At 40.1% G+C, this 15,860-nt stretch overlaps 1 protein-coding gene across 1 annotated transcript in view; it reads left to right on the forward strand.

Annotated features, from left to right (window-relative positions):
* The window catches only part of CNTNAP2 (contactin associated protein 2), a 2,382,269-nt gene that overhangs the window by 467,850 nt on the left and 1,898,559 nt on the right, over window positions 1–15,860 (forward strand). The gene's annotated exons all lie outside the window — the stretch shown is intronic.

Consider the following 15,860-nt stretch of genomic DNA (forward strand, 5'->3'; position numbering starts at 1 on the left):
TTTTGGAACTTTGTTGGCTTTCATTACCTATCTGCTACACACAAGGGAGCCATAGGTAGTAGCCATTGTTACTTATTCCTTTAACATAACCACCTTGAGTTCCATCCAGTGTGCCTCTAATTCTACAATATCATGTTTGTAATTACAGAGTACTAATTTGACTATATATCCCATAACCTTTCTATTCTGTCATCTATGGACAACTAATCAACTATTATCTGTTAATTATAGATCATTAGCAGCAGTAACATCAGGTTATAATTAAAATGATATAGTATTCAAATACAATTAGTACTGTGATTTGATGCAAAATAATATAAGCAAAACTCAAAACAAAAATTACATTGGGAAAAAAATCAAGCCTACAATAACAGTGTACCTCTAAATCATTTAATTTCAAGATATAGCATAAACTAATTTATAATATAGACATGAATGAGAGAGTGTGACTGTGAGATGTCTGCAACCATTTGCATTTTGCACTTGATTAGCAGAGAATGAAACAATTGTCTGGCTGTGTTTGAAGGACTGTAGGTACAAGAATAAACTTAGCAATATTTGTCCAGACGAATGGTTTCCATGAGAGGAAAGTGGAAAATAAGAGTTCCACCCTCAGAATAAATCTGAACTTGTTTTCTGTCTGTGACCCTCATTCTTGAATGTTACTTCTTTTGTAATATAGTTAGAGAAAGTATAATATGGACACTGACAAAGACGGCATCAGTAAGTTCCCAGCCCTCAAGACTTTTGGACTGTCATGAAAGAGAACTTGGTTGACAAAAAAAATAGCAGTGATGCAAGATGAGTGCCTTTTATTTATGACAGCTGCTGCATTTAGCAATTGCAAATGCATGAGGTCTACAGAACAACAATTTTTTAGTGTGTGTGTGGGAGAAATGTGTTTGGCCCAGATAAAAGGAGCCACATATAAAGGAAGTTTTGCTTATCTGAACTGTATCCTCAGTAATCACAATGAGAAATAAAAGCTACACATGACTAATCTTTCCTGAGCATGGAGATGGTTATCATGGGAAATATGGCTACATATATTACAAAATGGATGTAGGGACTACTCACAGTAAGACCAAAACTTTCCTTTTACAACCAAGATGAACACAAGCAAAGGATATGGTTACATCCCAATAAACCAAGGCGACATGTCTTGCATGTCTGCATTGTGTGCTTTAAATTTAATATTTGTGTGGTTCAAATCCAAATCAAGATGCTACTACCTTTATGGGGTTTTTTGTTTGTTTTTATCAAAGCCCTGCTCAGCTTTGGTTTATGGTGGTACAGAACCTAGGACTTTGGAGCCTTGGGCGTGAGAGTCTCTTTGCATAACCATTATTCTATCTATCCCTGATACTACCTTTATGTTTTTAGGAATCAGGATTTCCAGTAGCACTTAAGTAAAAATAAAAATATAAGTACTGAATTAGTTTTGATGGTTTGAAGTAAATATTTTGAAAATGAGATAACTCTGTGTGTGTGTGTGTGTGTGTGTGTGAGTGTGTGTGTGTATGCGTGCACGTGCATGTGTGTATACGTGTGTGTGCTGCTAAGCGAAACACAGGAGTATGTTTTGGTAGGGAAAGTTTTTTGTTGGATTCTGAAATTAACATAACAGGTCCATAGCTCATCAACCTTGTGAATGCCTTCTATTTGGATAGATAAAATGTGATTAGGTTAGTCTAACATAATTGCCACATTCTAGTATAAATTTTAAACATTTTAAGCAGATGTTGAAAACAATGGGGAAATTATCTTTCAGAAGATACACAAGAGAAATGAAGTTGATAATGTCTCTTCATCTATTGCCTAAAAAAATAATTCTTGGAAGGGGGCAGTAGTATACCTGAATAGTGGGCTTGTTTTGCCTTGTACATAAACCAGGTTTGAGTCCAATACCCACCATACCGGAAGAAGTATCAGTGCTGTGGTATGTTTCCCTGTTTCTCTCTCTCTGTGTCTCTATCCCTCTATCTGAAAAGTCAAGTGTAGAGAAGTAAAGTCCTGGTGATGACAAAATAATTATTGGTGTATGCACTTTATTTTTACATATGTCTGTATATATGCATGCGATTCTAAGTTAAGCTAACATTATAGACTTAAAAAGGTTTTACATTAAAAAAAAATAGATTTGTAGGGAGTCAGGTTGTAGCGCAGGTGGCTCAAAGCACAAGGACCGGCATAAGGATCCCGGTTCGAACCCCGGCTCCCCACCTGCAGGGGAGTCGCTTCACAGGCGGTGAAGCAGGTCTGCAGGTGTCTGTCTTTCTCTCCTCCTCTCTGTCTTCCCCTCCTCTCTTCATTTCTCTCTGTCCTATCCAACAACGACAACAACAATAATAACTACAACAATAAAACAACAAGGGCAACAAAAGGGAATAAATAAATAAAATAAATATTTAAAAAATGAAAAACAAAAAAATAGATTTGTGGGAGTCGGGCGGTAGCGCAGCAGGTTAAGCGCATGTGGTGCAAAGCACAAGGACTGCCATAAGGATCCTGGTTCAAGCCCCCAGATCCCCACCTGCAGAGAAGTCGCTTCACAGGTGGTGAAGCAGGTCTGCAGGTGTCCTTCTTTACCCCTGTATATCTTCCCTTCCTCTCTCCACTTCTCTTTGTCCTATCCAACAATGACAACATCAATAACAACAACAATAATACTACAACAATAGAACAAGGGCAACAAAAGGGCATAAATAAATATTTTTTAATTTTAAAAAATTTAATAAAAATAGATTTTCTATCAAGAAACTGATTATCTAGATGAATTAGACAATATATGATCCATTAAGTCAGATGGTGTCCAAGAAATAGCACAACAAAAGGAGAGAACTGGTAGGCTTTGTTTCCATGAATCAGGGGCGATAGGAACATGTCTCTGAGTAGATAATGTCTGAAGATATTATTGAAGCATCTGTAAACTCAGCTATATTGTGCTCTGGAACGGAGATGATTTTAGGCCGAGGGAAAAGGAAAGTCTAGTTCCCAAAGAAGGTACATGTTGGCCAGGTTTAAACTAGAAAATGAAGTCCACCTGATTTGGGCAGAGTTAGCAGGGCACAGGAATATAGGAGGTGAGCTTCTGAGGGACAGTCATTTTGTATGAATCTCCATGGCTATGTAAGCCATTTTGAACGTTGTAATTGTCATTTCAATGATGTGGGGAACTTGTTGGCTGGCTTTAGACACAGTAGGGATATCATCATGAGAAGACATAAAAATATTATTCTGTTCAATGCTAAACAGAAAGAAAATGGTGAGCTAAATACCACTGGGAAGAGAGATACCCAGACTTCTTGAGAATTTGTTTATTACTATCAACACTTGAGACAACATGGTGGCAGTACCACATGTGAAGTAGTGAAGTAGCAGAGTTGGGCTGATACTGGAAATGCTTGGATGGAAGAGACGAAGGCACTGACCAGTTCTCTACTTGTGGAATCTTGTTGGCTATAGATCATACCTATTAGCTTTAATGTGCTATGATGACATGCAGTCTCAATTTTTTTAATTTTTAAAAAATTTATTTACTTTCCCTTTTGTTGCCCTTGTTGTTTAACATTGTTGTGGTTGTTGGTGTCATCGTTGTTGGATAGGACAGAGAGAAATGGAGAGAGGGGGAGAGAAAGACACCTGCAGACCTGCTTTACTGCCTGTGAAGTGACTTCCCTGCAGGTGGGGAGCTGGGGGCTTGAACTGGGATCCTTATACCTGTGCAGGTCTTTGAAGCACTTTGAGCCACATGTGCTTAACCTGCTGCACCACTAACCGACTCCCTCAATTTTTTTTTTTTCTAAATCATTAGTTTCCAATAATGAGCTTTGATTTCCAGGCTGGGGAAGCAGTGATAAATAGGGAATTTGTAGTCTTGTTGGAAATAGATGCTCTTCTTAAAATGTAGGTGGATATAGAATTAATAAAACTCTATCTGTTGGTGTTTCATAGCCAAAAGAAATGTAAAATGTATGTATGCCTTCCTCCTGGCTGGAGGAGGGGAATTAAAAATAGGAGAAAATATTGCAAACCCATGATGAAAACTGCTTCTTTGCAGACTGAGAGACATCAAGAATTGGCACCTAACACTAGAAATAGACAGCTGCTAGTCTCCAAGGTGGGGAATACGATAGGTGGAACAGGTTACAAATCAGCTACTAGTAATAATCATAACATCACGCTATGAGGGGCCAAGTGGTGGCATACCTGGTTGAGCTCACATGTTACCAAGTACAAGCACCCAGGGTCAGGCTGTTCTCCATCTGGAACCAAGGTGGAAGCTTCAGGAGCAGTGAAACAGGACTGCAGGTGTCTTTCTCTCCTTCTCTACTTCCTCTACCAGTTTCTCGCTGTCCTCTCAAGTAAAAAGAAACAAAAGAAAGGAGGAAGAGAAGGGAGGAAGGAAGAAAGAAGAGCCACTGGGAGCAATAACTCTGATGGCAATCAGAGCAAACAAATAAACAAGTAAATGTCCATAGATAACAGCATACTGTGGTGCGGTATTTTAATTACTTGAAACCTTTTTTTAAACGTATTATGGGATATAGAAAAATAAAGTCTGATCATAAGTCTGAGCAATAGTACAAATGGTAAGTACAAATGGTACAAATGGTAAATCATCAGGATGATTGCTATTTGAAGTGAAATAGCTACAGAACTCAGTACAATTAACATGGGGTCATGAGAAGATCTATATTCTGATGTGTGCACCTTCTCAAAGTCATCTAATTATTATTCAGAGATCATCAGTTGCATTTCAGACCTGGTGATATTCAAGCTGTTTTGCACTTCACATTTCTAAGAGTCATAAATATTTCCCTCAACTAATGAAACAGAAATCCCATATAAAACCCACACAGAATAATTATCAGTATATTCATCCTTTGTGTCGAAGGGGGTATTTTTGCAAGTCTTGTGAAAGGAGGGTTTCACAGCGGTAGATCATGTTCCGTGCATCACCTAAGCCTGCTGGTACATGGGTTTATGAAGAATGACGCAGGGGAATCAGCTTTTGGCAGAGATCAGCAGAAGTTGTAAGCATTTTAGCGTCTCCATCAAGACTCATAAACTATTTTGGAAACTGCAGGACAAAAAAACAACCCATTCAAGCAGAAAATTAAAAGGCAATCTGCCAGTTCAATGGGATTCAACCTTTGCTAGGCTGAAAATGCTGGTGAAATGACTATTCATTCGTAATTACCAAAGACACAAAAGCATATATACCTGTACACATATGTATGCATGTACATGTATGTGGAGGGTGGAGGGAAGAAAAGCTATAGAATTGCTGACAGGGTTGAAAGGTAAACAGAGAAAAATTATGCATCTTCTCACGTAGTGTTTTGTTGACGAGATTTCTACCAAAGTGTCATTGAACTCTGCATTTGATGGAGAACTAGGGGTTCAGTCCCCAAGCCCTGCTGGTCCAAAAAGAACTCAGTTGTTTCCTGTGTTTGTATCATTCCATGTATTACTAATGACTGTTCTCATATTATTTGCTATCAATTTCTAACAGAAGAGGTAATAATTTTTTAATTGAAAAAATGGCCTTTTGCATGTGAGAAGCAATTTTCTTTTTTTAAATATTTACTTATTTATTTCCCCATTTGTTGCCCTTGTTTTATTGTTGTAGTTATTGTTGTTGTTATTGATGTCATTGTTGTTGGATAGGACAGAGAGAAATGGAGAGAGGAGGGGAAGACAGAGAGGAGGAGAGAAAGATAGACACCTGCAGACCTGCTTCACCACCTGTGAAGCGACTCCCTTGCAGGTGGGGAGCCGGGGCCTCGAACCAGGATCCTGACAGTCCTTGTGCTTTGCGCCACCTGCACTTAACCCACTGCACTACCGCCCGGCTCCCAAGATAATAATTTTTATGAGTTGTAAATAAGGACTTACACGGCTCACTTAAAAAAAATGAGGCTCTTATTAGTCGCTGGGATATATTTTTGCACTGTATATTGAATGATTTAGACATTTGTAAGAAGATACAGTAAATATTCATGTACAACCTGATTTTTATCAGAAATAATCACATGAAATTAGCAGAATTTATGAACTGGGTTTCTATATTTCTAACAGACAAAGGGAATCCTAGAGTTGAGAGCATATATGTGGTTCTTTTTTGTCACATTTTCAAGTTCAGTTTCTGCCCTAGAGTGTCCTCTGATTCTAGAGTTGTGCTCTGTTTTTCAGAGGAGAGTCAAATAGTCCCCGTTACCAGTTGTGTGTCTCAAGAAATGTTTAATTGTTGACTATCAATGTCCTTAGGTTGGACATAAATATAAATCAGAAGGTCAAGATAGATATCTCAATATTACAATACCAGACACATATGCATGTGTGAAACCCAGGAATCCCATGTTTAATCCCTAGAACCACTAGGTCAGTGGTGTTCTTATAATTCTTTCTAAGCCCCTTCTCCCCCCTCCTCTCTCCTATATGTAAATAAACAAATTTCATATATATATATATATATATATATATATATATATATAATCAAAAATTCACAAAAAACAAAATAACATAGGATCAGGGAGAAATGGAAGGTATGGGAATTGTATTCCTAAGTTCTAGGTTCAGTCCCCAGGACCACCATATGCCAGAGCTTAATAGTGCTCCAGAGTCTCTCTCACTCGTAAACTAAAATATTTAAATTAAACTAAGTTAAAAAAAAATGTGGGCCCAGTGGTGGTGCACCTGGTTGAACACATACATTTCCATGTGCAAGGACCCAGGTTCAAGACCCTGCAGGGTGGTGAAATAGGTCGTCAGGCTTCTCTGTTTCTCCCTCACTCTGTATCCCTCCCCCCTCTCAACGTCTCTCTGTCCTATCTAATTTAAAAAAAGAGAGAGAAGAAAGGAAAAAGAGGGAGAAAGAAAGAAGAAAGAAAGAAAAAGAAAGAAAGAAAGAAAGAAAGAAAGAAAGAAAGAAAGAAAGAAAGAAGAAGCTACTAGAAGCACTGTGTGAGGGGAAAGGGGAAAAGAAAAGAGCACTTAGGACAGGGCTATATGCACTGGAGGGTGTGTTCAGGGAAGGTGGAAACAACAGAGTGAGGAAATTGTTGGGGGCTGGCCATAGGATTAACTGAGGGAGTATTTTATACACTTCAAACCACTCCAGAGGAAATATAGCAGAAAGAAATAAAGAAAGGAAGAAAGAAAGACAGAAAGACAGACAGACAGACAGACAGACAGACAGACAGACAGACAGAAAGAAAGAAAGAAAAGAAAGAAAGAAAGAAAGGGAAATGGAGGGAGGGAGGGAGAAAGGGAGGGAGGGAGGAAGGAAGGAAGGAAGGAAAGAAATAAGAGAAAGGGAGGAAGGAAAAGAAAGAATGGCCAATGTGAGCAGTGGATTCGTAGTGTTGGCACCAAACCTCAGCAGTAACCCTGATGGCAAAATAAACAAATAGATAAATAAAGTAAAATAATAAAATAAGTTTCTTTAAAAAAAAAAAAAGAAACAAGTATACGAGGTTAGAAATATCCATAAGGTCAACCTGACTTTGCTGGGCAGACGACCCCATCATTGTGTCCTTGATCCCCATCTCCCCAGATCCCTGCCACTCTAGGGAAAAGTACAAACAGGCTGGGAGTATGAATTGACCTGTCTGTCAATGCCCATGTTCAGTGGGGAAGCAATTATAGAAGCCAAATCTCCTACCTTCTGCACCCCATAATGACCCTGGGTCCATATTCCAAGAGGGATAAAAAATAGGAAAGCTAGGGATTAGGGCAGTAGCACACTGGGTTAAACGCACATGGCATGAAGCACAAGGACTAGCATAAGGATCCTAGTTCGAGCCCCTGCTCCCCACCTGCAGAGGAGTTGCTTCATAGGCAGTGAAGCATGTCTACAGGTGTCTACCTTTCTCTCCCCCTCTCTGTCTTCCCCTCCTCTCTCCATTTCTCTCTGTTCTACCCAACAACAATGACATCAATAACAATGATAATAACTACAACAAGGGCAACAAAAGGGAATAAATAAATATTAAAAAAAAAAAAGAATAGGAAAACTATCAGGAAAGGGGATGGGATATGGAGTTCTGTTGATGGGAATTGTATAGAATTGTATCCCTCCTATCCTATGGTCTTGTCAATATTTCCATTTTAAAAATAAGTTTAAAAAAAGAATACCCATAAGAAAGATCATTGTGGCATTGTGTTATGAGACATTTATCTTTTACCCTTTTCAGTGTAGTGCTGTGATGTGAGACTGAGGGGGTGATCCCCTGCTGGTGGACTGGTAAACTGCTAGAAGCACTGTGTGAGGGGAAAGGGGAAAAGAAAAGAGTACTTAGGACAAGGCTATATGCACTGGAGGGTCTGTTCAGGGAAGGTGGAAACAAGAGTGAGGAAATTGTTGGGGGCTGGCCATAGGATTAACTGAGGGAGTATTTTATACACTTAAAACCACTCCATGTGAGAGGGAATATATATTAGAGTTGAAAGTGCATGGGAGTCCGGGTGGGGTGAATAAATTATTGAAAAGAATGAAAGATCAAGATAGGCTGAGATATAACTTCTTGCTGGTTCTGAGTTTTATTTTTATTTTTGTTTTTTTGTAATGAGTAGAGCATTCAGTTCTACAAAAGATTAAGGCCGCTTATTGGTATGAGATCGACATAAATGAAATCTGAAGCTAATCAGAATATGGTAATAGACTAATGGAGGAGGGCGGCTGGGTGGTGGCATATCTGCTAAGGCACATAGTGTAATGCACAGTCTCTACTTCCAGCCCCTAATCTCCATAAGAAAGAATTTCTTTTTTATATATATTCATTTTCCCTTTTGTTGCCCTTGTTGCTTTTCATTGTTGTTGTAGCCATTGTTGTCATTGATGTCAGACAGGACAGAGAGAAATGGAGAGAGGAGGGGAAGACAGAGGGGGGGGGAGAGACAGACAGACACCTGCAGACCCACTTCATCGCCTGTGAAGTGACTCCCCTGCAGGTGGGGAGCTGGGGGCCTGAACCAGGATCCTTATGCTGGTCCTTGTGCTTTGTGTCATGAAAAAAGAATTTCTAAGGAGTATGTTCCCTCTCTTTCTCTTTCTTTAAAAAACATTTTATTTTATTTTTTAAATTAATTATCCACTTATTTATTTATTGGATAGAGACAGAGAGAAATCAAGAGGGATGGGTAAGATAGAAAGGGAGAGAGAGAGAAAGAGAGAGAGAGAGACCTGCATCACTTCTTCACCCCTGGTGAAGCCTTTCCCTTCTAGGTAGGGACCAGGGGCTTGAACCTTCATCCTTGAGTATTATAACATGTGTGCTTAACCACGTGTGCCCCCACCTGGCCACCCAGAATATATTGTCCCAACTTGCTAAAAAAAAAAATCTCATCTCCAGCTCTCCTCCTTCAGTCTAACAGAGAGAGATCTATGGCACAGGATGACTCACACTCTAAGAGAATTTGTTTTTGTTTCTAGCTTGACTGAGCTCCCACTGATGTGCTGAAAGGTATATAATGGTGCATTCACGGATAGTGAGACGGGGTTGGAGAATTAGTTTTCTTGTGTTGTGAAATTCCTCAATACAGCTCCCACGGTCCCCAGTCCAATCAGCATGCAGTTTATGAGATTTGGGGTTCCCAGAAGTCTCTGCCACTTCATTCTGGCATTCTAGGGCTGTTCCTTTAGTTAGGTGCTTGGCGGTCCAGTTTTAGCTGCCTTTCTCTGTCAGCGTTGCGACTTTGCAGTACCTGAGAGCCAGGTCATGAGCAGCAACAACAAAACAAAGTGACAGACACTCCTGTAAGATGGGTGTCTGAGAAAGATGCAGCTTCTCACTTGGCATCCCCTGACACAGCCATATTTGCCTTCCTGCTGCTATTGCTAAGGATGAGGGGCACACGGTGGCCTAAGGACAATCGCCGTAATCTTCCAAGACCTTTTCTCTCATAGCACTTCACGCCTCACTTTGAGTGTCTGCTTGGTGAATCATGTGTTGTCAGGATGTTACTGAAGTTCTAACACTGCTAATTTAACGAAGAGCCCCTAAGAAAAACTAACCATGAGTTGAGCTAGCAGAAAATTACAATCATTTCAGGACAAAAACTCTTATTTTCGTTTCTCCACAAAGGATGACTCAAGCTCTTCAAAATGAGAGAAGGGCTCATAGAGCGTTTCTGAAAGGAGCCTGTAGCTTGCCAGGAAGTGGCAGACAGGGGTCTCTCAAGGAATTCAGACCCACTAGCATCCCCATTCTGCTGACTTCATGTTTGGATCTTGGGAGAGTGTTTTGTGCGTGTTTGAATGACCTCAGAGTCTTGTGCGTGAACAAATCTGTTGGAGGTCAATTTTCTTGTCTTTGCTTTTCTTTCTTTTTCTTATCTACTCCTTTTAGTGAGAGAGAGAGAGACCACAACACAACTCTGACATCCTTGAAGCTTCTCCCAGTGTTGTCCATGTTGTCTGTAGTCACACACCATAAAGTATATGCTCTACCAGGTGTCTGGAGAGTTCTGGCAAGGTGGAGGGTAGGTAGCATAATGATTATGCAAAGAGACTGTCATGCCTGAAGCTCCAGAGTCCCAGGTTCAATCCTCTGCACTACCATAAGCCAGAGCTGATCAGTGTTCCAGTAAGAAAAGGGGGAGGGGGGGGGGGCTAGGGGAAAAAGAAGCAGAGAGAGAGAGAGAGAGAAAGCGGGAGAGACAGAGAGAGAGAAAGGGAGAGAGACAGAGTGCGAGAGCGAGAGAGAGAGAGAGGGGAAGGAAATTTCCAGCAAGAGTTTGGGTTTTATTAGTCTAGCATGGTAAAAGGAAAAACATCCTGACTGACAGCTAGGTTTGAAGGGGGTTGCTGTGCAAAGGTGATTTCACAGATAAAAGACTAGAAGACATTTTTGCAAACCTGAAACTCTGTGTTTGGTTTTGGGAGCTGTGTATCACCATCGTGGGATTCTTCCTCCCCCCACCCCATTAACAAATATCTAAAAGATAAAAGAAAAAAAAAGAAGGAAGGGAGGGAGGGAGGGCAAGAAGGAAGGAAGGGAGAAAGGAAGGAAACAAGTACAGAGAACTGAAAGAAAGATCACATGGACAAGATTCACTGCACTATGACCTTGAAACATAATTTTGCCAAACCAGTCACCATCATGGGAGATCTTAGAACAAACTATTTTACAACTGATCAGTTAGATCTCCAAGCCTCAGGATCATAGACGAACATACGTGCAGGGGACAAAAACATAAAATAAAAGCAAAGATGTCTTTTCTAAGGAGAGAGTCTATAAGAGCAAGATACCTTCTAGAAACATCCTTGGATTCCTTGCAGTGTATTCTGCTTTGTACAGAGGCTGATGAGGTGACTTTGGCTATGATGATGTGGTGGTAGTTGTCAGCTAGGAAGTTTTGACACATTATATAGAAACAGTGAAGGAGATGACTGTACATTTCAAAAAAAAATCATATCCAGTATGAAAGTTGAGTTTTTCAATTAAAAGATATGAATTATTTCTAGGACATTTCTCTAAACATGTGATAAATCAAATTTTCTGTGGTTTGTATGAAAGTGACTATCTTTCAAAGACTCTTCTGGTAATTCAGATGTACAATCGGACCTAAAAATCTGTGATTTATAGATTTTAACTGTTTCTCTATTCCCAAATAATTTTAATGTAATACTCAGAGGCAAGGCATAGGCCCATAGTAAGTATAACAGGTTTTTTTTTTAATTTGGGAATTAATAATTCAAGGTCCACAATAAATACAATAGTTTGTACATGCATAACATTTCCCAGTTTTCCACATAACAATACAACCTCCCCAAGGTCCTCTGCCATCATGTTCCAGGACCTGATCCCTCCCCCCACCCACTCCAGAGTCTTTTACTTTGATGAAATACATCAGTTTTTGTTGTTTTGACTGTTGTTGTCTTGGGGGTTTACCTCTCTAGAATATATTTGTTTTTTATTTCTTGCCCTCTCCCAAATAGAAAGAAATAGAGACAGACAAATGGGGAAAGCCACCACAGTACAAACACTTCCTCCAATATGGTGGGGCTTGGGAGTCCGGCGGTGGTGCAGCGGGTTAAGCACAGGGACAGGCATAAGAATTCGGGTTCAAGCCCCCGGCTCCCCACCTGCAGGGGAGTCGATTCACAAGTGGTGAAGCAAGTCTGGAGGTGTCTCTCTTTCTCTCCCCCTCTCTGTCTTCCCCTCCTCTCTCCCATTTCTCTCTGTCCTATCCAACAACAACATCAATAACCACAACAATGCTAAACAACAAGGGCAACAAAATGGAAAATAAATAAATGTTTTTAAAAAATGGTGGGGCTCAAGCCTAGGCTACACACATGGCACACCATATGCACTATTAAGATGAGATCTTTTCCCAGGCCCAGTTATCCAACTTAAAGAACTTCAGCCTGCATGACATCTGATGTGGGTCAGTCTTAGCAGTCCAGGAGGTGGGTCAGTAGGGGAGCGAGAGACTTGAATGCATGAGGCCCCAAGCACTGCATATACTGGAGAGATGCTCTGGTCCTGTTCTTTCTCTCAACAGTCATGTGCTAAGAAAGTTATGGTCTATATACACAATGGAATACTACTCAGCTATTGAAAATGGTGAATTCACCTTCTTTACCTCATCTTGAATGGAATTTGAAGCAATTACGTTAAGTGAGATAATCCAGAAAGAGAAGGATGAGTATGGGATGATCTCACTCATGGACAGAAATGGAGGCTCAGTGGGTTAAGTGCACATGGTGTGAAGCGCAAGAGCTGGCATAAAGATCTTGGTTCGAGCCCCCAGCTCCCCACCTGCAGGGGGGTTGCTTAGCAAGCTGTGAAGTAGACCTTCGGATATCTATCTTTCTCTCCTCCTCTCTGTCTTCCCCTCCTCTCTTGATTTTTCTCTGCCCTATCCAACAACAACAACAGCAATGACAACAACAATAAGAATGATAACAACAAGGGCAACAAAATGGGAAAAATGGCCTCCAGGAGCAGTGGATTCGTATTGTAGGCACTGAACCCCGGTAATAACTCTAGAGGCAAAAAAAAAAAAAAAGCTGAGAAATGGGAACACAAAAGGGGAAACATCAAGTAGAACTTGGAGTAGGTTTGGAGTATTGTGTCAAAGGAAAGGAACTGGGAGAACAAGGGTGGGACCGGGGTGGGACTTTCAGGTCCTGGTGCCTGACGGTGGAGGAAGATCCAGGGTGGTGGTGAGAGTGGTTTGCAGAAAACTGAGACTTTTTATACGTTCTAACCACTGTATTTACTGTCAACCAAGAATCTCCCCCACATAAAATTATAAATAATAAAAACATGATAGATAAAAGATTTATTTTTATTAGCGAGCTAATGATTTACATGAAAGCTGTCTTCACATAAGTACAGTCCCTCGACTTTTGCCACTACCAGTCTATGTCTTCCTCCTGTGTAGTGCGCTGGGACCCCAATGCCCACTCAGTCTTCCCTCCCATGCCCTACCCCTTCCCTGTTCTTGCCCTAGTTCATGCCTAGTTCAAAATTTATTCTGTCTTGTCTTCGTTTCTTCAGTTCCACCTATGAGTGATAACGTACAAACTGGAATCATACTCATCTATCATAAGTGAGGGATCATCCCCTTCACCGCTTCATGGGTAGAACTGACCAGATGTCAGATCTTTCTAAAATATTAAAGTTTTCAGAAAACTCTAGCACAAAGCAAATCTATTTTTTAAAAAACAATTGGAAATATTCTTTCAGTTCCATTTATACTTGACCTCTTCTTATAGGAAAACAATGTTCATATTCCTATCTGTGGATATATATATATATATATATATATATATATATATATATATATATATATATTTCTTAGTTTTGAAGTTCACATAAGTGAAGCCAACACATTAGACTCCTAGAATGGAGGGGTTATTAAACATGACTGACCTGGAGTAGGTGATCTCAACAGAGTACAGCAGAGCAGGCCTTTGCAGTGCTGTTCAGATGGAGTGTACTGTAATTCTTTCATTGCCCAGTGGAAACTGAAAATCTTGGCTAATTGACCCAAGATCACACAAGTAGGTGATGGTGACACCATCAAATTCATAACTTAATCATTTCTCTTCATGGATAATATATCCTATATCATTCAACATTTTCTTTAGGATGTACTTCTTATTGATAAAAAGACACACATGCACACAACCAGAGCACTACTAAGCTCTGGTAGATAGTAATGTCAGGGATTGAACCTGGGACTTCGGAGTCTCAAGCATGCAAACTCTGTCCTCTTACACTAAAGTGATGCTTAGCAATACTATAATAAATATTACCTAAGCCATAGCTTCAAGCTATTTCTAAATCTCAATTCCTGCACCTCTACTCTAATTGAAATCTTTCAAAACCTTTTATGTAAGCCACAGCCAAAATTCCTGAGTAGTCTTTTTCTTTAGATTCATAAATATATTCATATTCATTCATTCATTTTTAACAATTGATGAAACATTCCTTTGGGGTTCATAGTCTAATAAACTTTATTTTTCATTCTGTTATGGCAGATTTTGTCACTAGAACACACAGATCCAATTACAATGTCTCCACTGAATTTTAATTGTTTGAGCTTATAAATATCTGGCCTGTTGAATAAATACAGTCCACAGAAAATGACTTTTTTATTGATTGTTGTTCTTCCAATTTTTATTTTTATCACCAAGGTTATCGCTGTGAACACAGGACAGTTTCATAGCTCCCAGCAGCCATCATTTTTATGATACAGACAGAAATAGAGAGGAAGACAGAGGGCAAAAGAGGGAAAATAAGATGGCATTGTGATAGGCAAAGTGACTAGAAGTTTGCACTAAACAGGGCATGCTTCTCATGACAGGGACTGAACTAAGCTCAAGTAGAATGACGGTAAACATGTAGAATATTGCAAATTGGGGTCTGAGTCAAATTGGTGGGTAGAATATGAATACTTTCAAGAAACAGTCTTGAAAAAGCAGTGAGAGGGGTTCCCACTGACTCAACCTCAAGAAGTTGTTTCTACATGTCAGCAACTTAAGCAAAGTGAGAAGGATTGGTATGAGTGCATAGGAAGAAGGAAACAGAAAGAGGACAACTACAAGGAGACTTCCAGATGATTGACCATTGCCATGGAGAAGATTATTTCAACGGCAGTGTGAAGAGGAATAGATTTTTGGATTGGGAGGAAAATTGAGTAGGAAGGAAATAGGGGTCCAAATCAGACATCCAATGAGACAATTGTAAACATCAGGTTCTATGGGTTTTTCTAAAGTTCTGCCAGGATAGCCTGAGGGTGCTTCTTCCCGAGCTAGTGCTCTCTGGGTTGGAGAGAACTCTACTGGAGCCGATCTAGACTGCTGCGTGGGAGAGGGATCAGGAACTCTTGCCGCACTAACTTCGCACTAACTTCGCAGGAGATACACTCTGGAACCCTCGGAGCCGGAAAGCAATTTCCAAGTGTCTTTAATCAGAAGAGCAGCTGTATTTATACTCTCCAAGTAGGGTGGAAACAGGATGTGACATAGAGAGGGTGGAGCAAAAAGTGACTGGTGGAAGATCAGGGTGTGACAAGGAGAGGGGGTGGAGCAGGTGAGAGTTCTACCACTGAACCACCAATGCCCTGGAGGGAAGGTGATGCTTTATGTAAATGTAAAAGTGATTTATGTAAATAGACCACAGCTTTGAATGGGATCAAATTAATCTCATACAGACATACTGGTGTTTAAGCCGGGGGGAGCTGGCATACTATCCAACAAAGTTCCCTTCTGGTCAAAGAAAGAATGAGCTGATTTATTCAGACATTGCTGGAGTGTATGTACTGGGTGGACAAGTATCACAGATTGAGATGTCAAATGTGAAATAAAGATGGGGGACTGTCATATATTGACCAAG

This window comes from Erinaceus europaeus, chromosome 8 (assembly GCF_950295315.1).
Source record: "Erinaceus europaeus chromosome 8, mEriEur2.1, whole genome shotgun sequence".
NCBI lineage: Eukaryota > Metazoa > Chordata > Mammalia > Eulipotyphla > Erinaceidae > Erinaceus > Erinaceus europaeus.